The 25,658-nt window shown below is 41.9% G+C and overlaps 1 pseudogene; it reads left to right on the forward strand.

The window, feature by feature from the left end:
• The window catches only part of LOC147726417 (forkhead box protein F2-like), a 98,553-nt pseudogene that overhangs the window by 20,554 nt on the left and 52,341 nt on the right, over positions 1-25,658 (forward strand).

Genomic DNA, 25,658 nt, shown 5'->3' on the forward strand with positions numbered 1-25,658 from the left:
TGGCCGCACACACGCATGCATGATAACTTGTGTTTGCTCCTGAAAATGGGAGCAAACACAAAGTCTGCTCTCAGCAGGTATGAGCTTTAAAAATGCTCACGCCAGCTGAGAGCAGACTTTAGTCCATTGCCCTGCCTGCACTTATGAAACAGTGCCTCATAGAAAAGATATAGCTCCCGCCCGGGAGCAGTATAAATATCGGTTTCCTGCGGGCGGAAGCAATGCTGGCTCCCACAGCATGCAGGGAGCTGTCTGGAGCTCTGGGGGGCCCTGGGGCTCCCCCCTCGGCCCAGTGTGTATGGTGGGTGCCCTGGCAGGCACCCACCTTAAAATAATTTAATCCCATAGATGGGGTCTCTGGGCTCAGAGAAGGGGTCCACATGGCCCCTGCCACTTAAAAAAAATATTGGGGTCCCCAGGGCTTTTTTAAGGATCTGATAGGTGGGGCACGGTCCTCCTTCCCTCATTTAACAGATTGGCCTCTGAATCTTTGATGAAGGTGAATGCATTGTTGATTTATTGGAGCGCAATCTCCTCTGTAGTGACTGTCCAAGATGAGTGGATTCTTTCTTGTCATCTCCTGGTCTGAGAGCAGAGCCAAGGATTCTACCTATCAATTGCTGCAGATTATGCAAAGGCACCAAATAAACCTACAAGCTCCACCGGTTTTAGCCCACCCATCAACATTAGTAGTAAGAAACTGTGCTGCCTCCGGTTGTGTTGGCTACAGGGCCTGGCCACGAGCCATGCACTGCTGCCATCCCCGTGCGAACCGTGGGATTGACTTCCTGTAAGGGACTTGTCAAAGGTCTGGCTGGAGGGCTGGAGGGCTGTGCGGGGCAAGGGGTTGGCTTTAGGTATGGTAATTAAATATTATTTTACGTTTAAAAAACCCTAGCAAATTACTGAAAAGAACAGGGTTTAAAGTAATATTATAGCGGTGTTGTAAAAAGATCTGTTTTTGTTTTTAAATGATCTTAGAAATTGGTTGAAAATACCAAAGGTTAAAGTAACGTTATAGTTAGGTGAATATGTCAGTGACAACATTAACATTTTGAACTACAAAAAACAGATTTTCACCAGTTTTTAGTAGCAGAAATAATTTTAACTTGTGTCCACGCCACACACTGTTTATGACTTCACATATTACAAAACTCATGACATGCTTATGACATCATTTAAGACATTGCTGATGACATCTCAAATGACATAATTTATGACATCACTGGTGACATCATTGATGATGTCATCCAAGTTTCTTTTGTGCACATTACTCTGTAAACTAGTATTCCATTAGAGGCATGAAAGTAAGTAAAAAATAGCTCAGAATATTATGAAACCTCATTAATTCCATCACAGATACAACTCTGGCAAGGCAAGCATGCGTTATGTGCAACATTGGCCCTATAGCATACACTTCAAATGTAGCCTAGTTCATATTAAGAATTAACCACAGAGATATGGGAAACTCTCATTGCACATGGCATGGTGTTCAATATTTGTACAACTGATCAGAGAAAGCTAAGTTCCTCAAGATACTCAACTTTTGTTCCCAAATGAATGCCCTTCTATGGACAGCTTTTATCTGTATTAAACCTCTCACAGTCACTGGACCTACATTGAGAAATGAAGTTGATATGAGTAGACAATGGGTACTGTAAACTGTGTTTGTTTACTCTGTACCACTCTGTTTGCAGACAGTGAAACTCTCATGAGAAATACACCACAGAGTATCAAACAGTATGTTGCAAGGATTCTGTACATACACAGAATTATACGCAGGAAAACAGGACCTCAGTGTATAGGGGCTAGGCCTTCCTATCGCCTTAGTACCCAAAATCCCAGGACCGAATAGCTATAGTGTCTCACTCGCTCTCCTACACAATCACGAAGATGCAAATGATTAGATACCCCAGAAAACAACACTCCTGACTCTCTCAGGAATCGCTGTAGCAAGATGAACCCTTTTCGCTCACAGACTCGTACTTGTCCACAATTAGAATTGACAGAGTCACTGTTATAGTTCAAAATGTTTATTTTAACTACACTACTCTATAGTGCAGTTCACGAGCCACTACCAGCTGCAAAACGCATCAACCTAAAACAGTTAGCATTGTAGCAAGTCCATATATTATAAAGGGGGATGTCATCGTAGATAGACAGTAGATTACGGACTATAAGACCTAACCATCCTCCCCTTGATAAGAAGAAGTTTTATTATATAAAGGAAAATCTCTGGGCTTTGTCAGCAGATCCCATACCTTAGTGCTTAGATGATATTTCTACATCATAGGAAATGCATTGCTCTTCTCCCTGGAAAGGTCCCTCTCCAAGTGTGTGTCAACCAAACATGCATTCCAAAAATATAAAATGACGAGTCTTCAGCAGCCGCAGCGGTGTTAGCGTGTTTTGTCTAGGTGCTAGGGACTGACCAGTACAGAATAACAAGTGGGCATTGTTTATCGACCTTGTTCACCGTGTTCAGAATAAACTCCAGGAAGAGGCAGAGAATGCAGAGACAGCAGAAAGCAGACTGTTCTCATGTGAAAGGCACAAACAGAGTCTTGCAAAATAAAGTCATGTAGTAACGTGTGCAAAAGCAGTATCATGGCAGCAGAGCTCATGCTAACTTGACAATGTCGACAATGACCCTAACTGCCATATGACAAGTATCTACTTAGGCATCTACTTAGAAGACTGCACACTCTATGCAACACTTGTCAAAAAATATTATTCTCTTAAAATAACCAAGGTCTGAAGGTACTAAAGATTATGCTACCTGCAGCCTTCATATCGTGGGGAAAACATAACAATTAGTCCATCCTCTGAAGCAAAATAAGCTACAGTGATGAACATAGTCTTCTATGTTATGTAGAAATTGCCATGTGATGTTTCTATCTAATACCTCAGGGCTATATAGAAGATGGGGAGAAAGAGCACATGAGGGTCTAGCGTACGTCCTACAATCAATTCTAGAGTAAATAAAAGGGGAATGCAGTTCCTAAGGAAAATTATTGAATAGAAAAGACAGGTCAGTGTTAGAAATGAGGAATCAGATAGGGGCATCTGATTGCTCAGGAGCAAGAGCGCTCACACACCCAGATGGGTGTCATGCTTCATCATAGGGAATGCTCCTGATAAGGCTGGAACTGCAATACACTGATGGCAGACTGACAACTAACACATCGAAAAAAAAGCCCACAGACAGCAACAGTCTACTCTTGTATGGTAGCCACCACCTGAAATCTCTCAGGGATAACCTCCATTCTGGCCACTTTTTGCAGCTCCAATGTAATTGCAGTACCCCACTAGATTTTGAGATATAAGCACGATCTCTAACCTCAAATCTAGAGGCGCGTGACTATTCACCCCACAGTGTCAGATTGACATGCAAAAGGGCAAGAAACAACGTTAGGGCTGCCCTGTTGGAACCATGCACCCGGACACAAGAAGATGTGATGACATGTGTGACCACATTCATACCTAAATCATACAAAATACAAAAAATCTTCCAAAAACACTGGTCAATTCTTCAGACAGGCAACCTCATTTTCCCCCAAACATGGGTTTCCTGCAAATACACCAACAACATAAAGGACATTATTGTACATATGAGACCACGCAAATCCGTAGGTCCCGAGCAATGCCCTCTATGGGCCCTCCCCCCAGTCAGAGGTAATTTCCCTTGCGGATCATGCATAGTCTGTGTCTGCACTGAAACAATGAAGGAGATCAAACTTGATGCAATCAATACCTGAGTTCAAAAGACACACATCAACTGTAATTCCAAAAATTGCGAATATATGTTAATCTGTCCATGTGACAAAAGATACATTGTACATTGGGATGACCACTAGACCTGTCAAGGTGCGAATCATGAAACACCATAGCAGCATCCGCTGCAAAAAGACAACCTCAAAAATTAGCACACCTTTTATCGACCAAAATAACACACCGATGACATCCACTGGACGATTTTGGAAGTCCACCAGCACATAAGCAAAAGCAGCTTGTTCAGAAGGTAGCAAAACTGGATATTTCACCTTGCCACTCACCAAAATGGCTTAAACAATGACATCTCTTAGAGTGAATTGGATAACTGACCATACCACTCTATGATACTGTTCTAACACTGCCTGTGAGGTCATTTATTATGTTGAAACTCTTATCAAATTCCACCAGTTATTGCCACTCTTCCGTTGATTGACAGATCTATGCACACACCATAAACATCTGAGTATTCATGTAACTTCATTCCACTTCAAGATGGCGCCCATTACTAGCCATCATTCAGCTCCACTAGCGGGTCACATACTGCTGTTTGGGTCGTAATTGCTCTCACCTCAAATTACCAGAGACACATTAGTACTTACAACCTCGCCCGCACTCTGTCTCGTCACCTTCAAGGTGGCAGAGACAGGGTAGGTTACTCTACGTACTTCGTGTCAAAACATAGAGAGTGGATCTTTTCTTCCTCTTGCAGGACCCTTTCAGCTTCTCCCGACACGTTTTGAGGAGCTGTCTCTTACCGACTCTCATATTGTCTGTAATTGTGTTTCCAGCCAGCTAAAAATAGTGTGGCCTCTGCATCCATTCAAGGGGGCTTACAATCATCCCAAATTTGGGTGAGACATTCCAATGGACGCAGTGCTTGTCAAGATTGTTGTGTGGTATGTAAATGTGTCTGTTTTCATGGTTTTAAATGGTTTTCATTTTGTCTTGCAAATCACGCACCTTCACTATTCTTTATTGTTTTTAAACATTTTCATTGGCATTTTCTGGTTGGTACACATTACTATATATTGATAAGTATAGTTATAGCATGGTGCATTGATTAGTCATACAGGGATTGAATACGGTTGGTTGCTCTGCATCACATATCCCTGCATACTTATCCCAGCATTTTTATGTACAATATTGAGTGTGCCACAGTGTCCTTGGCGTAGACAGTTAATCACTGACATCTGACATTGACTCTTCTTGAGTCGGATCACAAATGTTTCCCCTGAAAGCTTTCCACCCTCCCCACACCCGTGTCCATTTTTTAGAGAAACCTCTATATAAATACTCCACTTTCTCCGCAATCATTGCACTGTCCATGTCACAGCACCATTGTCTGTAGGTGGGAATTGACCTCAATCCCCAATGTTGAGCCATGTTTTGTTTCGTAACCATCATACCCAATGTCGCCCAGCTGGGCTACACCTAGCTATGGTCCCCCGAGTGACGCGTCATCGAGCTGGTGGATGATCTTTTCGCTGGTTGGCGGCTAAATTGTGGAATTCCCTGCCTACGCATATTCGTTGTCTGGACAGCTTGATGTCTTTCCGTAAGGCCATTAAGTCTTTTCTCTTTCCTGTGGCTTAATCCCATATCTCTTTATTGACACTGCTACTAGCACTGTGCACTATATAAAATGATTTAACATTAACATTTGGACATTTGGTTAAGGTCTGTTGGCTCCCAGATATTTAAAAGACATCTCTTGGATTCCGGTTCAATAGCAGCTCTGCCCACCCACAAGATGGTGCCCATGACAGTCTCCCAGTATGGTATGATCTTTGGGTATCCCACAGTATGTGGTGAAAGGTACCCAGATCCCCGCATTGTCGCAGACAGAGTGGTGTGTCAGCATGACCCATTTGGTGCATGGTTGTACGTGTGTAGTAGATTTGATGAAGGATTTTCAGTTGCACTAACTTTAAGGGTATTGCCACCTCACGCGGGGAAGCCGCCTGACAGTCTGTCTCATCCAGTTCCCCAATGTCACTCTGCCATCTATCCCTGAGGGTTTTCATGGGGTCCGGTTGATTATTTATAATTGTAAGGTAGGTTTGGGAAATCGCTTTTTTGTCATGTGATACGTCAACAGTCTATCCTCTAATGGTGAGGCCTCTGGGAGCTCAGTTCCCGGTGGAATAGTTCTTGTACGTGCGTGTCTGACCTGCATGTAGCGAAAGGCTTCTGTCGATGCCATCCCATATGTTTCTTGGAGCTGAACTAATTCAATGATCCTGCCCTTATTCCACAGATCCCCCACCTGGGATATACCTATTAAGACCCATTGTTTAATCCTTTACTATTGCGTAATTTGCCCAGTCGTCAGGTTTCCCAGAGTGGGGTGGCTTGTGTTATAGTCCTCTCCCAGCCAAGTGCGCGGGCATGTTTTCCGTCCTACAGGAGATTGCGTACTTCAGTTTCGATTGCTTTAAAATAGGTGGGGGGGACCGGAAAGGGGGTATTTTGTAGGGCGTTGAGGAATCCAGGGAGCGCCATCATTTTCCCAATAGCGTCAACGGTAGGGAGCACCAGTGTTTTACATCACGGCAGAACCATCCAAGGGGTTCCTTAGGTTTTTTTCCGTGAACTGCTCAGGATGGGGCATAACATGAAGGCCCAAGTACTTATAGAAAAACAATGAGAGAGAAAGGGTATTTTTATATGTCCATGTATAACGGGAATACTCCTAGTCCCCTTGGTTAATGATAAACAAACAAATGGAGGAGTACCCCCAGGAGGTGCTACAATACCTCTATCAGAAGAAAAGAGGTGCACAAAAATGTCTAAAAGGACAGATTCATCCTTTGTTAGAAGACCCCTCACTCACCAACCTAGTTGGTGACATGCTTCATCATCGGTGTCTCACCCGGACAGCCGAGTGCCATCCGGGTGTGCTGCGACACCTGACTACAGTGGAGCTGGTTTGTTTTTTGAATTTTATGTGTGAGTAAAAGAAGAGGTGGTGATTTAAAAATTGTCCAGTAAGCTACTCACTTAAAAACTTTATTCTGGAGTGTCTGGGCAACTATAAAAGATTTTTAAGCTGGACACCAATGCTAAATTAGGTAGGACTCAGATGTCAAAGCTTGTGTAGTGAGAAATAAAAAATGGTCTACATGTTTCAACCGCTGATATGAATATAGGGTTTTCGTCAGGACCAGTGGTTGTAGCCCGGGTGGTATACACTCGCTAAGGTGTACCCTGCCCTTGGCTAGGTGAAGGACCACCTAAAAAATTCAAATAGCTGCTGTAGAGTTACTTCCTCCAGGAATCCTAGAAAAAAGTACCTGCAAGGAAAGAGAAACAAACAAAAGACAAACACACATTTTTCAGTACAATTGCCAAAAGACGTGTGCAAAGTGCACCTCAAAATATGACACTCAGAGTGGTCGAGAAGTCTGGTGGGTGTTGGTGCATGACAAGGAAGTTATCATGCATAAGCATCAAGGTGGTGTGGCGAGCATCATTGCGCATTTGGCAGGGCCCGTGAATAAATTATTACAACCCACTTCATTGCGGTGAGTCTGTGCACTCATAGCCCACTCACTAGACGAGCGTGAGTTAAGGTGGGTGCTGGTATTCAAAGAAATGCAATAGTTCCCTGAACTTTATTAAAACATTCACAGCTTCTTCCAATTCACATGGGTGTCCAAACGGCCCAACAGGGCGTGATTGAAAAAGTCGCTATGACAGCATACCAACATCCAGCTCAACACATGAGCAGTAACTATAAAAAAAAAATTTTTTAACAAAACAGAGAAGACCCCACTTATTCCAAGGAACAGGGTACTACAAACAGTCAAAGTCATAAAAAAAAGTTTTCCCTGGATCAACTATTAAGAGTAGACTATCTAGTCTCATTCACACTTCACAGTAACTTGATTATATTCTTTAAGGATTAGGCCACAAGCTAAAATGTAACGTTTACACTCTTTCTTTATTAAAAATTCTCTTACTTCACATAGTATTATCCTTCACATAAGGAGACAAACACAAAGTTAAAATTTCAGAAAAAAAGGAAAAAATGTTCCCTGAAAAACAGTGAATATAAAAACATCTCATAAAATACAATGAAAATTAATAAAACATTCATTAATATAAAAAAATGTATACAGTGTACATGAAAGACATTTTTCACAACCTAATCATACAGGACTTATGTTAAACAAAAGATCTATGGCAAAGAGTCCCCTTGTGGGTGCCCATCGGGCATAGCAGCACTAGCCCAACGAGGACCATGCCCTATGATGAAGCTTGACACCCATCTAGGTGTGGAAGAGCTCTTGCTCCTGAGAAATTAGACACCCCCTATCTAATTCCTCAGTTCTAGCACTGACCTATATTGTCTATTCAGTAATTTTCCTTAGGAACTGCATACCCCCTTTTTGTTGCTCTAATAACTCAAGATTGTTTACAATATTTAGGGGCTTATTTAGGAGAGCCCTATGTCACTTTTGCACCACGTAAAGTGGTAGATGTGTGACGCAGAGCTCTCATAATGATTTATGAAGCCATGCAAAGCTATCCTGCATGGCTTTGAGTGGCCTCATAAATCATGAGAAAGGCAATGCAGATCGAATAACTGAGTCGCCTTACTATGCCCCCGGGAGGAATTCCATGGGTTTTGGGGTAGGTTTTCCCAACCAACACCCATAGAATTTTATGCTGCCCCAGATATACACAGTGATGTAATCCTGGGTAAGCACCAAATCTGTATGCCTCCCAAGGTGATGAGAAATATTTAATTATTTACGGGATTTATAGAGCGCACATCTACTCAGTCGAGTGTCCCAGCGCGAGCCCGAGCATCAAAGGGGACCACAGCAGAGTAAGCAGAGAACAAGCTAATTGAACAAGAAGGTTTTATATTTGTTCCTAAACTGAGAGGGATTCTTTAGGTTACGTAGATCGAGGGGGAGAGAATTCCAGTAAGTTGCTGCAAGATAGGACAGAGAACTACCACCCTTATGTTTCAGACGAAACCTGGGGACAGATGCTAGAAGCATATTTGAGGAGCGCAGACACCTGCCAGGGGTATAGAACTGAAAACGTTTCCTAAGATATGCAGGGCCATACTCGTAAAGTGCAGTGTGAGCGATGGTTATCCTAGCTTTAACTGGCAGCCAGTGTAGTTTACGCAAGAGATGCCTGACACTGGAGTGCTTAGGAAGATCCAGAAGGAGAAAAGCAGCGACAATCTGAACCACCTGTAGTTTGTCCTGAAGGTAACAAGGCAAAACGGCATAAAGTGCTTTCACATAATCTATAAGAGAGGTGACCAGAGCACGGATAACTGTTTCTTTAGCAAAGAGAGGCAATAGTGGCAGAAATCTACAGAGAAGTTTTAAAATACCAAAGCAAGTGCCAGTAAATTTGCCAATCTGGTTACCAAAACTGAGTTTTTCATCAAACCAGATGCCAAGATTTTTCACAGGATGGCCAGAAGGGGAGGGCAGGGAGACTCAGCGGCCAGAAGTGATGCCAAAACAGAGGGGGAACTCCCCAAAGAAGAGAATCTCAGTTTTGTTTATTTATGTTTATTTCTCCTCATTTGTTCTTCTTTCCATGTGTGCTGCATTCACCAGCACACATGGAAACCGGAAAACGTCTCTTTGGATTGTTTTTGTGCAGAAAGGTGCCCCTTCCTGCACAAAAACAATTCTGCCTGTAACAAGGGCACCCTTGCACCATGGTGCAAGGGTGCCTACATTGGCGCTAGGCTGATGAAACGGTGCCACCGCAGGCAGAAAGGACAGGAATGCACCATACTGCTTAGTTCTGGTGCATTCCTGCCCTTTCACTTTAGCATAGTCAGCGCAGCTAACTATAACTGGTGAATTTCTATGTGTTTTTTAGTTCAAAACGTTAATGATTTCCCTGACATATTCACTTAACTATAACATTTCTTTAATCTTTGTAGATGTACCAGAATTAGCTATCACACCGGCATCTCTCGGGATACTGAGAAATGTTTAAAGGTGACCTATGCATATTTAATGCGAAATGTAGCAGTGTTGGCTATTTCACAGGCAACGGTTGGGACTCAGAAAAATGTTTTAGAGGTGACTGGTGCAGGGGAATGATGCAAGCCAATCCATTTAGGAAATGATGGTAGAATTGTACAGTCAAATCTGGCAGGCTGATCGGCCAATTCAGGGTATGGGCGCAGTAAATTTTGGCAATACTATCATTGTATAAATTTACTTTATTCATTATCAATGCATAGAGGACAGTATTTCCGTTTGTGTTATATACATTATAAAATGGCAGAACTCTGTTGCCAACACTGCAGTCATTTACTTACACAGTGGTCCTTTTACTGTTTTGTCTACCCGGAAATGTATGACGTCTATGTTTGTTGAATACACAAAAAATGGTGGCTCCGGCGTTTTTGGCAAACATCGAAGAAGGCGGTTGATGAAACGCATCTATGTGCCCTGAGTCCGTTTTGCTGAATACAATTATGGAACTCGCCCCCGTGAGTGCTGTCATCCTTGGTGGGTACGATTACCCGGTGGAGTTTGGGAGCAGTTATACATATGCGGGAGCACCCCCGCATTGTCAGGCACCCGTTCGAGAGTGCACCAGGCTGCAATGGAGCTGTTTGGATGGTATGACTCAGATTGTTTATCTGTCCTATTATCACCTGGGCCGATGGCATCCCCAGGGTTCTCTATTGTCCAGAAATTTATTAATTTTGTACTAGAAAACCTTTCTAGGTCTTATCAGTCACCATCACTTAATTTTCAATCTTACACCATTGAAAAGCAGAATACACTTAAAATCACCATGTGTCTGAACCAGTATAATAACTTGCCACTCCTCTCTCGAACATTGAATTCTGAATCAATTTCAATTGACCGTGTAACCCATTTGGCTCCACAATAAGGACCAGGAATCAGTAGCTGGGGTTAAGAAGCTATATTACAAACTAGCAATCAAGTTAAGGTACACAACTCCTAGCATCATACTATAAAGATACAGAATAACCACTGGAAATTCTAACCTCCTACAAAGGTTTAGGCGTACCAGTGTTAGGCAAACAAGAAGTTCAGTCACAGCAATACAAAAGATTAACAAAAGTATCTGATGCTCAGAAAAGAGTCTCAGATTCTCTCATCTACACATTGGTACATCTAAATCCCCTAAAGTAAAGTCCAAGCTAAGAGGATGGCTCTAGAGACTAAAAGATCTCAAAAAGAAAAATGTTACATAATGGAAAATAGAACGGGGCATGAAATTAAACAAGAATGTGTCAGCATTGAAGAAGCTCAATCAAGAGTCTTCTTGGGTCAGGGAAATAAATGATAGCCTAAAATACACTCAGGAAAGGATCAAGAGAAGCTTAACGGTCTGAGCCTCTCAAAGTAAAGGGAAAAGTGCTGTAACCTCACACAGTGTAAACTCCAATTATTCACACTAAAATCGTTCAGATAACACCTCTATGTCCGCATCATCAGGGGTCCATTGTCTTTCTCCCTTCTCAGGTAGCAGACTTCAACAGACACAAACTATCCAGGGCCGGACTGGCCGTAGTGGACACTGAGCGTTTACCCGGTGGACCGCCAGGGTGGGGACCAATTTTGGACCTCTAGGGGACCATTATTGTTACCAGGGCCCCCAGTAATAAAAGCAGCTGCAGTGTTCCCCCCCCCCCCACCCGTGGCCGGCCCAACTCAATTTTAAGGGCTGCTTTTCGTGCCCAGTTGGTTGCTGAAAGCATCCCACACTGGACATGGGAACAACATCATCCTTTCTCACTCAGGTTAGGTGGTAACATAGCTGAATAGACCTTTCAGTTAATGCTCTGGCTCTCCACGTTCTTTTGTCAAGGTCTTCTTCTCAGGCTCTCTCCTTATATCACTAGTATAGTAATTATTTATTCTCAAACTAACAATTTGTGTGAATACCGGCAAAAAAAAAACAGTAGGTAAAAAATGTCAACTTGGCGAGTTAAAACAAGTAAATGTAAAATGTCTGTACATTAGATTCATATTACATGTGGTATGCAGTAAAATATTAAAAGTATGTGTGTAAGAGTGTCTAGGAGGTGCTGAGACAGAATATCGAGTTGGAAATGTCGACTTACACATTTATCGAGTTGAAAGTATCATGATACAGTAATATCGACAGCAAGAATATTGTGGTCAAGAATATCGAATTTAAGGTAAGAAATATTGTTTTTAAAAATATAGAAGTAGTTAATATTGTTTGCAAAAACATAGATGTTTAAAATATCGATTTTCTAATTAGTGTTATGTATTTTAGTTTATATTTTAAATGTATGTGATGTATTTTTTTGTATAAGTATTGTTTCTGTTTTTTAATATAGCCTTATAGCCTGCCATAGAGGGCTGTGCCGGTGTTAACCCCTTGCCTGCGGGGCTGATTCCCCCGCTGTGCTGGGGGGTGGGAGGGCGCGCACAGCGACCCTGTGCCCATGACGAGCTCAGCTCGTCATGAGCCACGGTGGTCGTGTGCTCATGACGAGCTCAGCTCGTCACAGCCACACCCGTTTCTGTAGAACGCTCGCACAGCAGGGGAATTAGCCCCGCATGGGGGCGTTTAAACGGTCATGACAAGATCACCTCGTCATGAACACATGGGAACCATGGCTCATGATGAGCTGAGCTTGTCATGAACTTGGGAGGGGTTAAAGGCCAGAGCCTCAAAAGAACAAAGCGTTTTGGAAGCGTGAGGGGATTGGAATACCAACCATTATAAGCCCGGAGAACTCCATTGTTTTCAATGTAGCTCCCAACATTCCAATGTTCTAATATATGTGTTACAATTTTAGTAGTTATGAATTTTATTTTAATTAAATTATGCATTTTTTAGTTCCATAGCGGGTTGTGGGTTTATAGGGGAATAGGGTGGAAAGTAATTTTATTCTAATAAATGAATGATAATTTTTTTATTTATTTAATTTAGATTTTATAGCATTAATTGTGGGAAGTAATTTATTTGTAATTAATTATTCATTTGTTAATTAATAATAATTAATTAATTGATAATTAATTATGCTAATTGTGTATCAAAAATAGGTGTGAGTTGTGGGGTTTATAGGGGTAAAGGGTGGGAAGTAATTTAGTTTTGATTAATAATTAGTTGTTAATTTATATTAATTATTTTATTGAAAATTAACTATCGAAATTGTGTTATTAATTTTAGGTGCGGGTTGGGTTTATGGGGGTGTATGGTGGGAAGTAATTTAGGTTTAATTAATTAATAATTTGTTGGTAATTTATATTAACTAATTCATTGATCATTAAGTATGGTAATTGTGTGTTTTTTATGTATGAGATGTGGAGTTTATGGGGTAAAGGGTGGAAAGTTAATTTTTTTTAAATTATTAATTAGTTCTTAATATTATTAAATTGATAAAAATGGATTACAGAAATTGTATCATCAATTGTAGGTGTGTGTTGTGGGGTTTATAGTGGTAAAGGGTGGGAAGTAATTTATGTTGAATTAATTAAAAATAAGTTGATCATTAATTATAATTAATTAATTTATATTCAATTAGGGAATTTGTTTATTTTTTTGTGTGCTGGTTTTATTGTTATAGGGGTACAGTGTGGGGAGCATATTAATTTTACTTACTTTATAATTAGTTGTTAAATACTATTAGTTTTTTTAATTAAAAATAAGTTTTAATTGTGCAATTAATTTTGTTATACTTTAATTTTAACTGTGGGTTGTTGGGATTATAGGTGTAAAGTTTGGGAAGTTAAATACGTTTTATGAGGTTTTTTAATTGATAATATTTCTTTGATTATTAATTAATTATGTTATTTGAAGAAGTACATTTTTTTATTTAGATGTGTGTTGTGGATTGTCTGGTGTCATAGGGTAGCAAATAAAAAAGTAAATGTATGTAATAATGTTTTTGTTTCTAAATCATTTTTTATTCAAAATATTTCTATTTTTGGAAATTGTTTTTTATTTTATTTAATATAATATTTGTAAGGATATGTTATATACATTTAACAGTATAATTTTTTTATTAATATTAAATATATTAGTATTTGAAATTTTAACATTTTTATATTTTTTTAATTTATTTAGTTTTTTAGATATTTTTATTGTTGTTAAAATTGTGTTTGTTTTTAATTTTGAAAACACTGGAGTGAGAATATAAATTGTTACTCCTCTGAAATCCAACACTTTCCCTACTGTTACACTCACTGGAGTGGGAATAGTAATTTTTACCCCTCCGCTATTTAAGACTTTGTCTTCTACTGCACTTACTAGGGTGGGAATAGTCATTTCTACCCCTCCGTTATCCAACATTTTTCCTACTGTTGCACTCACTGAAGTGGGAATAGTAATTTATACCCCTCCGCTATCCAATACTTTCCCTGCTCTTGCCCTCACCGGAGTGGGAATAGTAATCTCTCCCCCTCCACTATCCAACACTTTCCCTACTGTTGCACTTACTAGAGTAAGAATAGTAATGTTTTTCTCCTCTATCCAACACATTCCCAACTGTTGCTCTCATTGAAGTGGTGGAGTGGGAGTAGTATTTTTTACTCCTCCACTATCCAGCAATTTCTCTACTGTTGCATTCAATGGAGTGGGACATTTAAGTATGAAGATTTTTAAATAGTTGAATGTTTTAATGTATAGTAGAATGTTTTTTTTGTTAGACTTTATGTTATTGTATATATACATATACCACCAGCTCGGGAATAAGAGCACAAGCTCCTGCTTTGCCCCTCAAAATCTGTCTTCATTCAAAAACTACACCAGGTCCTGAAGGGGTTCTCTGGAGGCCAACACCATACAGTGTGTCTGAACTCAGAAGGTGAGTTAAGTCTATTCTTTATTCCTCTGTCTCTGCTGTGGGAACTTAACACCATTGACATCATTGTTTTGTGTTATAATTTATTATTTGTTTACTTGGAAACCTTTAGACTGCTTGGAGGGTACTTTTGATTTCAGTGGTTCTCCAAGTATGATTGTACTGATTATACAGTCAGTTGTGTATCTAAAGCTTTACAAAAGGTAATACTTGCAAGTGGGGGGGTCCAGCTACCCTTTTGTGGTGTAAACCTTCATTTGCGCCACAATTGCATGTGTTGTTTACCTGCCCGCATGTCAGAAGCTTGCTCTAAATTCTATACATGGATGTGCTTTCTTTGAGCTTTTTACAGGTGTGGGCTTTTTCTTTTTTTACCCTAGTCACATGTTGAGCCTATTGATGAACTCTATTGGTTGTGTGGGGACATTTGCTTATTGATGGCTCAAACCTTCGCTGCTTGGCCTTTTTTCTCTTGAATGCTAAGGCCTTCTTTGGCAATTTGAGGGTAGTTGGCGCTTAGGTATCCATAAATGTTTCTGCATAAGTATCCATGCTAAATTTGCATGCTTTTCCCCCAACATTCTGTGTATTACCCCAGAATAAGAAAATGGCCAAAATATAGCAAAATGTGTGGGTTTTTTTATGAATTGGAATAAATTCCTCCGCAAAAAAGCTTCTGGTTGTGTCCACCACCCTTAAATATGGCATCTACAGGTTTGCTGTGTTAAACTCACGATTTACCCGGCTTTCAGGAACATACCTAGCTGAATCAAATCAATTTTTATGCAACAGTTTTGGCATTTTTCAAAGAGGTAGCCCATTCTTTCTATGGGCCTGATTAGGACTTTAGCACAGTTGCGCTGGCTATCCGCCGACACAGCAGCACCAAAGCCACTCAAGGACCGCCCGTCTTATTACTAGTTGAGCTTCTGTAAGGTGGACAGTCCTCCGCCTTTCCCATGACAGTGCGTGGAAAAGAGCTCCACAATGGGAACGGCAAAGTTCCAGCCCAGTTTGTGTGGTGACATAAATGCAGTGATAGAACTTTGGAAAAATACAGAAATGTATCCTCATGGTGGGGGAGGGGGTGTGTGGGCCCTGTAGGGCTCTCTTTGCTCCTCCACCACCAGCCTTTTCATGGCAGGGCTCACGCCATGAATTGGCTGTCAGTGGGGAAACTCGAAATATGTTAAGCAGGACTGCGCCAGTCGCGCTCAGCAGGTTACATGGCGGCGCAGCTCAGCTCTGCAACTGCCAGGGAACAACTGTTTCCTGGTGCAGCCGGTGGTCCTCTGCCGCAGCGACTTTCTGCAGAAGTACCACTGCGAGTGTGGCTGTCTTGCCACTGCCAGACTCTTAATCGGCCCCTAACTTTTGGGCTTTCAGTCATCTTTCAGTTTGTGATGGAAACAAGGGTGAAACCCATGAGTGGTCTGAGAAGATATAGATTTCTGAAAAAGTAGATAAAATTCGAAATTCAGCAAGGGGTCATACCAGACTATCGAAATATTTCCAGAAGAACTCAGAAAATGACCCATACGCCCTTTACTGGGCTACTCCTCTTGGACCTCTCAGCTTCCTTTGACACAGTTGACCATGACACTCTGAAACAAAGACTCTATGAAGCCGGCATAGAGTGAACTGCTCTGGACAGGATCGCGTCCTACCTTCAAAACAGAACTAATGTCATCCATACCCCACCTTTCTCGTCCAAACCCTACTCCACAAAAGCAGGGATCCCTCAAGGTTCTATCATCTCACCCATGCTTTTCTACCATTAGGCAAGACTAGGCAGCCGCCTAGGGCGGCAAAAGGGCTAGGGCGGCAAAAAGGGGAATTTTTCTTTAAATTTGAACCTACGAAAGTAAAGCTAGGCACCCGCCGAGTCTTGCCTAATGGTAGTAACGGCCCTGCGCACCAGCAGCATCTGCCCCCCGGACCTTTCTGCAGCCCTGCAGCCCCGGTGGAGCCGCACAGCAGGGCCTGCTGAGCCCGCCACCTGCCCCATGGAGCCACCAGCCTCATCAAAGCCACGAAGCTGTGCGCCGGCCTGAGAAGCCGCCCTACTCCTACATCGCGCTGATCTTCATGGCCATCCAAAGCGCACCGGCGCGGCGCCTGATGCTGAGCGAGATATTCCAGTTACTGCAGGCGCGCTTCCCCTTCTTCCGCAGCGCCTACCAGGGCTGGAAGAACTTGGTGCGCCACAACCTCTCCCTCGACAAGTGCTTCTTCAAGCTGTCCAAGTGCCTGGGCCTGCCCGGCAAGGGCCACTACCTGCCTCCGAGTTCATGTTCGAGGAGGATTCCTTAAGGCGAAGGTCCCGCAGCTTCCAGGGCAAGTACCAGGTTCTGAAACCCGCCAGGCACCAAGTACTGCATGGTCAACGGCCTGAGTTTCAGGGCCTTCGACTCCCAGGCGCCCCTGGGCCGCTGGGCTGCCACTTGGGTGGCTACGGCTCCGTAGTCCTGCAAGGGCTCGGCGGCGCCGGCACCCACCACATGCCCCCTAGCCCTGGCTCCAGCTACATGGCTTGTTGCCACTCCTGGGGGAAATTGGGGGGGGGACAAACCGCCAGAGAGCAGCGGCAGCAGCCAACCCCCGGTTGCCAGACTACTCTTGCATATCAAACCGTGAGACCACATCTCACCTGCTTTGAAAGTCCTGCGTTGGTTACCGGTTGCAAGAAGATCCACTTTCAAGCTACTTTGTATCACCCACAAAGAAATACATGGAATGTGACTCCTCTTCATCAGGAACAAAATCACCAAACGCATTCAACTAAGGAACCTACGCTCTAAAGGGTCATCTCGCCTCAAAATCCCAAGATACAAGAATAAAAACATAGGTGGCACATCCTTCTCTGTTTAAGCAGTCAAACTATGGAACTCTTTACCCCCCAACATAAGATCTACCGACAACCACCTTATCTTCAGAAAACTACTCAAGAATTGGCTCTTCCCCACATAAGCACCATACCCAAACAGAAATTTACAGCATATTCCTCTGTATATAAGCATTTATTTTCACTATAGATATGTACCTATCTGTGTGTATTGCTTTATATAAACATGTAAAATAATTATGTTGTTGAAAATAAATAAATAAATGAAAATGATCTTTGGTCTACATGTACTTACTTCCATTGTGCATCTATGTACCTTCCATGTACTTGGATCTGTGTGTCTGTTACTATTCCCCTGAAAAAGCATATCCAATGCACTACCCTATTTCTCATCCTGTACCTCTATCAATATCTTTAATCTACATATACTTGCCTCCTTTATGCATCTATATACTTTCAATGTACTTATGGATCTATATATTTATCACTTTCTTCTAATTTAGCAATTCAAATGCACTACCCTATTTCTCAGCCTATACTTCTCTCAATATATCCTCTAGCCCAACCTTCTGGCTCATCTCACACTCCCTTCTACTACTCTTTCCAATGTACTCCCTTATCTCTCACCCTATACATCTATCAATATATCCTCTACATCCACTCTCTCATTTATCCCAAACCCCATACCACTACTATGATCCCCAAAATAACCCTTTCTAGACTCTCTCCTACTCTACGCCTCCTTGCATCATCTGACACCTCTTTTACTATACCAATCCCTCAAAACAAACCCTTTTAAACTCTTCTCTCTGACTCTTCCCCTCAAAATTTCCTTTTTATTCATCCATAAATCTCCCCCTACTGCTATGACCTAAAACAAATTAAAAATTAAAAATCTTTCACTCTTCTGTCCCTCCAATATCCGTTTCAATCAAAATAACAGACTAACATGTTCACTTCTCAAATTCCATAATACAATACTAATTCACCACTAATTCTTTATGGGTTCCAGAGTAGTGTGATACTCGCCAATAAAGCGTTTCAACACCCCATCAGGGTTACCAGCGCTATATAAATGCAAATCTGTTTCCCTTTTCCACCCCTCCCCAACCCTTCTCAATCCAAATAACTGACTAACATATCCACCACTCAAATTACTTTCATGTTTCGCCATACTAATTCAACAGTAATCCTTAAGGGTTCCAGAGTGCTACTCACCAATAAAGCGCTTCAAAACCCCATCAAGGGGTAGCAAGCACTATATAAATAGAAACCTCTTTACCCCTTCTATCCCGCAACCTACCCTTCTCTATCCAAAAAACTGAATAAGATATCCACCACTCAAAGTACTTCATATTTCAGTATACTAATTTTCAAAACTAATCCTACTCGCCAGAAAAGTACTTCAACACCCATCAGGAGTAACAGGGGCTACATACATGCAAACCTTTCTTTCCTTTTATCCCTCAACTATCCTTCTCACTCCAAATAACTGACTAATATCCACCATTCAAATTACTTTCATATTTCACCATTCTAATTCAGCACTAATACCTGATGGGTTTCTCGAGTAGCGTGCTTCAACACCCCATCAGGGGTAACAAGCGCTATATAAATAAAAACCTTTTTTTTTACCTCTTCTATCCTTCTGCTATCCTTACAAATCCAAATAACTGACTAACCTATCCAGGACTTAAAATGTACTTGCATGTTTCACCATACTAATTCAACACTAATCCTTTATGGGTCCTGGAGTAGCATGCTACTCGCCGAAAAAGTGCTTCAATGCTTCGTCAGGGGTAGTAAGCAGTATATAAATGCAATTACAATTACAATACAATGCAATGTATATATATATTTGGTGGCTCAGGCTGCTCCCGTGATGTTCGCCGAGGTATCGGATCATTCAGAGCCCACCTTCACTATCCGGGAAGAAGAGAAGCGATGCTGAGGCCATTCTGCCTCACACTGGGTCTGATGCACTGACATTGGAGCCCTCGCCGAACTGACTCTTGGACAGGCGGTTGGTCCGGTGAGGGGACTCGAGGGGGTGCTTTTGCTCCGTGGACACATCAGGATATTATCCGTGTCCATTTCCCTGACTCGCCTGCACAAAATCATCTAATGACTTGGTGTTGACCCACCCCAACATCGCCCAACACCGGAACAGTGCATTCTGGGATCCACAGTCCATTACTACACAATGGACAGCAGTAGGGCGGTGTTTCCACTTGGAGGGGGTGTGATTGGGTTTCAACCAACCAGCACAGAGCGGGACATATTTCCTCGGGGACTGGGCACGCCTCCTGCTATACTTACCGGGCACTGAAGAAAGCCTAACGGCCGAAATGCGATACCTGCCATGAGTGATGTACTGAAATAAAGCGGCCTCCTTGATGTTCCCCCGCTGTGGCTTCCACTCTTTTCTCGCAAAGGAGGTGTTCATTGGGAAGAGTTCAATTAATATCTGGTCGCTGCGCTGTAATATATATGTATAAGCACATGAATTTTCATTAACAATTGTGGTGTCTCATTATGTATTTAGCAAATGTATGAATGTCAAATATGATGTCACAAGGTAGAAAGAGGCAAACGAAATAATGCCAGTAGTGTTTTCTTTATGTTCATTACTCACGTGATTGGGGTGTCAGCATCACAAGAAAAAAAAAACGGCATAAAAATAGCAAGCGGACTGCGTTTCCGCTAGTGATCAAGGATACTAAGGTATTCGAACAGCGTCTGACGATGGCTAAATAAATCAAGACCTGCTAACCATGATATTTGGTGTCCGTTTCCTGTTTCTCAGAGCATTACCGGCTGGAGTGCGAGAGATTGTCGGGAGAGTACTGTTTGGATATTACGCTGCGGAAATTGGTTGATTCCGCCTACGGACCCCATACCCCGGAAGTGGCAGCCGCTTGCAACCTCTCTTGGAATTTTATCCTGAAAGGAAGGACCGGCACCGAGCGGTTGCGAACTTTAGCAGGGTCAGAGGGCTCTCCAGTCCAACACATACGGCGGTGAGTGTCCGGGTACAATTACACTTGGTGGGTAGGTGTGTGCAGGCACAGCAAACTCTCAGATTTGAGTAAGCACAACGTACGCATACAGCCATTACGTCAGCGGACGCGGTCCATGCCTGGGAAGCAGCAGCTGACGATCTGTTCAGCAACCTGCCATTAATAACACAGCGGGAAAACAATGAATCGAACAATGCAAATGTGAAAGTTGATGATACCGCTAAAACCTTATTGAAACGGCTAGAAAAATGCATGCGGGTAGAAGTCACCAAATGGTGGGAAAAGAAATCCCTAAGCAAATATGAGGCAGCAGGACGGGTACCCCATGGACTCCGAATTCTTCTGGCCCCAAGTTACGAGATCCAGACCCCAACATGTTAAAAGAATGGGGTACAAGTAACTTGGAGGCCTCAATGAACCTGGTATGAATACTAATTAAATATGCGGAATCTGATAGACTTAAACTACTGGATGAGATCGAAAGCATCAATGAAGCACTAGGCAAATTGGAACCCATTGAACTAATTACTAAAACACGAAAGGAAATATAAGATTGACTGACAAAACAGGAAGAAAAAAATCAAACAATGAAAGATCTACAAATTCGCCAGAGACCTAGCTGACTATGAGCAAGGAAGAATAAACACATTTGCGCGCAAATATGATACAGCAAAGAAACTCAAATCTAATCCCACAAAAGATAGTGCACAGCAAAAAACCCCACAAGCAGGATGCTCGACAGAGGTCAACTCTGATACTAGTTCCATTTACAGTGAGACAAACTCTAACTGCAGTAACAGAAGTGCATCCGAAGAAAACATGGAAACAAAAAGGCTGGATCTAGGAGAAGAAATTGATTTTTTTAGTGGAGGACCGGTGCAACACCTGAAGACCCCGGAAACCAACACAGCCTCAAACAAAAGTAGAAATGCCAAGAGGCGAGAAAGGCGCAAAAAAAGTTCAACTCAAAGCCAAAAAGAGGATACTGGCGCAAATGATTGAGAGCAACAAAGATGATAAAACAATCATAAATCTGAATGATATGCAACTCAATGAAAGAGAACAACAAATCCTGAAATTTGAGGGTCCAATAGGATGGCGGGTAGACTTAGTCCGCCCGCCATCCCAACGGTATTCGGGACCGCCCGCCATAAGGGCGGGGGTCCCGCGAGGGGTATTAGGATGCGTCCGCCACTGTGGCGGACGCATCCTGTATTTTTAGCATTATGGCGGGCGGTGCTCTCAGCACCGCCCGCCACAATGCTAAAAATTCACTTTTACATTTGCATAAACAAAGCGGCAGGCACCGCGTGGTGCCTGCCGCTTTGTTTATGCAAATGCAGGGGGGTACCACAGGTACCCCCTGTGTGCACCCCACACCTCTCTTTCACTCCGGGGGCCTGCAGGGGGCCCCCAGAGTGAAGACCGCATACCTTTCCGTGGCAGCGATTTCGTCGCGGATAGGCATCTCCGTAAGCCCATTGTAATATGGCTGGCGGTGTCTAATAGACACCGCCACCATATTAATCCTTTCCCGTCCCGGCCGCAAGGCGACCGGGGCGGAAAAGCGGCGGACGGTCTTTCCGTCCGCCGAGGTCCCCCCTGCCATACTAATATGGTGGGGGGAATTTGAATGCGGATGTCGGGCTGATCGCCCCCGCCAGGCTGGTGGTAGCCACCGCCAGCCTGGCGGGGGCAATCGCCCGACATCCTAATAGGCCCCTTGGTCTGTCATACTGCCCGCCTATCAATTTCAATTATGCTCAAACCAGGATAGACATTTTCAACTATATTCGCAAACTCAAATTAATTACATTTTTCACATTGAAAAATGGTTTAGCGAACAGACAGACACTGACTACCACGGATCAATCCAAGAAAAGCAATTTGCTGGTCACAGACATCCCAGTGTAATTAGCTGTACAATCTATAGCTTCCAACAATTAAGAAAATTATACAGAGTTTTCAACTCAGCAACAATTACAACTAGCAGCAATAACGAAAGCAAGGGCGGGCAGTAGCCCAAACAAACGAAAATCCACTTTTGTTCCACAAATGCCCTAAGATGCCATCAACATCTACCATGAGAGAATAACAGACGGCATCAAACAACTTTACTATCGTCTGAATCACAAACAAAAGAAAATACTACAATGAAATGCAATATGCTAAAGTCATGGACAGATTAAGCAAAAACACAGAGGTGGTCATAAAGCCCTCGGACAAGGGAGGAAATATAGTCCTTTGGCCCAAAAGTGACTATCTTAAGGAAGCCCACAGACAACTATCTGATGAAGCATGTTACAAACAAACTAATATCAAAGAGTAGACTGATGCTATAGAGAATCTCAGGAAGCATCTCCAGCAATTTAAACGTGATGGCATGATTTCCAAAGATGAATTCAACTTTCTATGTATTGAATATCCAACAATTACCTCCATATACTTTGTTCCAAAGACCCACAAAGGCATCTGTCCCATTCCAGGTAGACCGAATATATCAGCGATAAACAGTGTTGGCGAACACCTATCACAATATATTGACTACTACCTACAGGATTTGGTTAAAGATCTTCCAACCTATGTCAAAGATACGATGACTTTTTAAATAAAATCAAGAACATCCAATGGGATGCTAACATGAGATTAATAACTTTGGACATAGAATCATTATATACATGCATTGACCATGATGTGGGGCTCAAGGCGACTAAACACTTCTTGAACAACAAACCAGCAGAGTGCTATGAACACAACAAACTCATAGTCAAGAGCATTGAAGGGTGTCTCAATAACAACTATTTCATGTTTGGCACACAGATGTATAAACAACTGAGGGGAGTAGCGATGGGATCCTGCTTCTCCCCCAGCTACGCCTATTTAATGGTAGACTAGTGGGAGGAGCAGACCCTCAAAATGGAACATCGAGAACAATACAAGACACATGTCAGACTCTGGCTCAGATTCATTGATGATGTTTTTATTGTTTGGCATGGCAATGATGACAGTACTAATGTGTTTATCACTGACCTCAATAATAATCAGGTCAATCTTAAATTCACCTCACATATCAGTGACCAGGAGGTTGAGTTTCTGGATGTGAAAGTATATATGGAAGCAGGAACCATTAACACCACGCTCCATAGAAAAGCCACAGCGGGCAATTCCACGCTTCATGCGAAGAGTTCCCACCTCAAACATCTAATTCAAAGCATACCTAAGTATTGAGAATAAAGCGAACATGTAGCACCACTGACCAACAGGAAGTATGCATTAGGGAGGCACTAGAGAGATTTCGCAGGAGAGGGTACAGCACATCCCCTCTCAACCAAGCACTCAGCAAAGTCAACATAAGATCTAGAGAATCATTATTAGATCCTCCCACTGCCATTATAGAGCCTAATAATAAAAATAACACACCAAGACTCATCCTCACGTTTAATAAACAGCATCGCCAAATTCGATCAATTATTTATCAGAATTGGCCGATAGTTTTGACGGATGCAGTCATGGCTCCTGAAGTACCTAGCACACCAACCATAACATATCGTAGATGAATCTCTATGAGATCTCAGGTAGTGCGCAACAACCCAGAAGTCTCCAAAAACAACAAAACCACATGGATAATGCCTCGAGAAGATTTTTACAAATGTACATCATGCAGGGCCTGCAAATTTGGAATCACACCCACCAAATACAAAACTCCAATCAGCCCATATGAAACTAAAATTCAAGGATATTTGAATTGGCAAACTGAGCACGCCGTATACTTTCTGACATGCATCTGTGGCTTCAAATATGTAGGCAGCACAAAACTACAGGTGCATATCAGAATTCTCCAACACCTCAGGGCCGTAGTCAATAACGATACAGCGTACCCAGTTGCCAAACACTTTAAAGCAGTGCATGGCAATGACCTTAAATGCTTGCAATACTATGTGATCATAGCCATCCCAGAGTACCCTAGGGGAGGCAATAGAGAGAAAGCATTAAGGAAACTTGAGTCCAAATTCATCCTGGAATTGGGCAGCAAATATCCTAAAGGGCTTAACAACACGGAGGACCTTCACAACTTTCTTTAACAAACATGAATTACTTAAGCGTCTAATAAAACATACAACGTATACACGTTATCACTGTAATTAGATTTCCCTTTACTCCCATGAGTCTGTTTTTTAATATACATATTGACTTTTAAATATGCATATTTTTTAATACAACCCCTTTTCCTTGTACATATATACTATTTGCACATTAGCACAATTCTTTTGCACTATTTCAAACACTCCTATGGCAGCTATTATTCCTTAACACCACCCAGACTAGCATAGCATTTGCTCATTGCAATTTTGCACATATACACAGACGTCTATCCCAATACAATTCTCCAGGGACTTACACACCACAGGAATGTATTCCGACATATAGCTCAATCTTAAGTACTGTAGCGATTTGATAATAATTATTTATTTTTATATTAACGATTTTTTATAAAAATTGTATTTATTCAATTTTTTATATATTTATTTGTCAAATGATTATTAATCATTTTAAATACTGCAATTCAATGCATGCAATCAATGAACAATGTACAGTACTATGTGTTGCATTTAAGCACATGAATTTTCATTAACAATTTTGGTGTCTCATTATGTATTTAGCAAATGTATAAATGTCAAATATGATGTCACAAGGTAGAAAGAGACAAACAAAGTAATGCCAGTAGTGTTTTGTTTATGTTCATTAATCACGTGATTGGGGTGTCAGCATCACAAGAAAGAAAACACGGCATAAACATAGCAAGCGGACTGCGTTTCCGCTAGTGATCAAGGATACTAAGGTATTCGAAACACGTCTGACAATGACTAAATAAATCAAGACCTGCTAACCACGATATTTGGTGTCTGTTTCCCGTTTCTCAGAGCATTACCGGCTGGAGTGCAAGAGATTGTCGGGAGAGAACTGTTTGAGTATATATATATATATATATATATATATATATATATATATATATATATATATATATATATATATATATATATACAGAGCAAATCCTCGAACCTCCACGCTGGCAGCGTAGCGAAAGAAGAAAGCAGACCCCACGTTTTCAGGCAAGATGTTGTATTTATTTAAGACCTTTCAAATTACGCGTTTCGAGTAAGATGTACTCTTGTTCACACACACACACATATATATATATATATATATA

This window comes from Lissotriton vulgaris, chromosome 3_1, assembly GCF_964263255.1.
Source record: "Lissotriton vulgaris chromosome 3_1, aLisVul1.2, whole genome shotgun sequence".
In the NCBI taxonomy this organism is placed as follows: Eukaryota; Metazoa; Chordata; class Amphibia; order Caudata; family Salamandridae; genus Lissotriton; species Lissotriton vulgaris.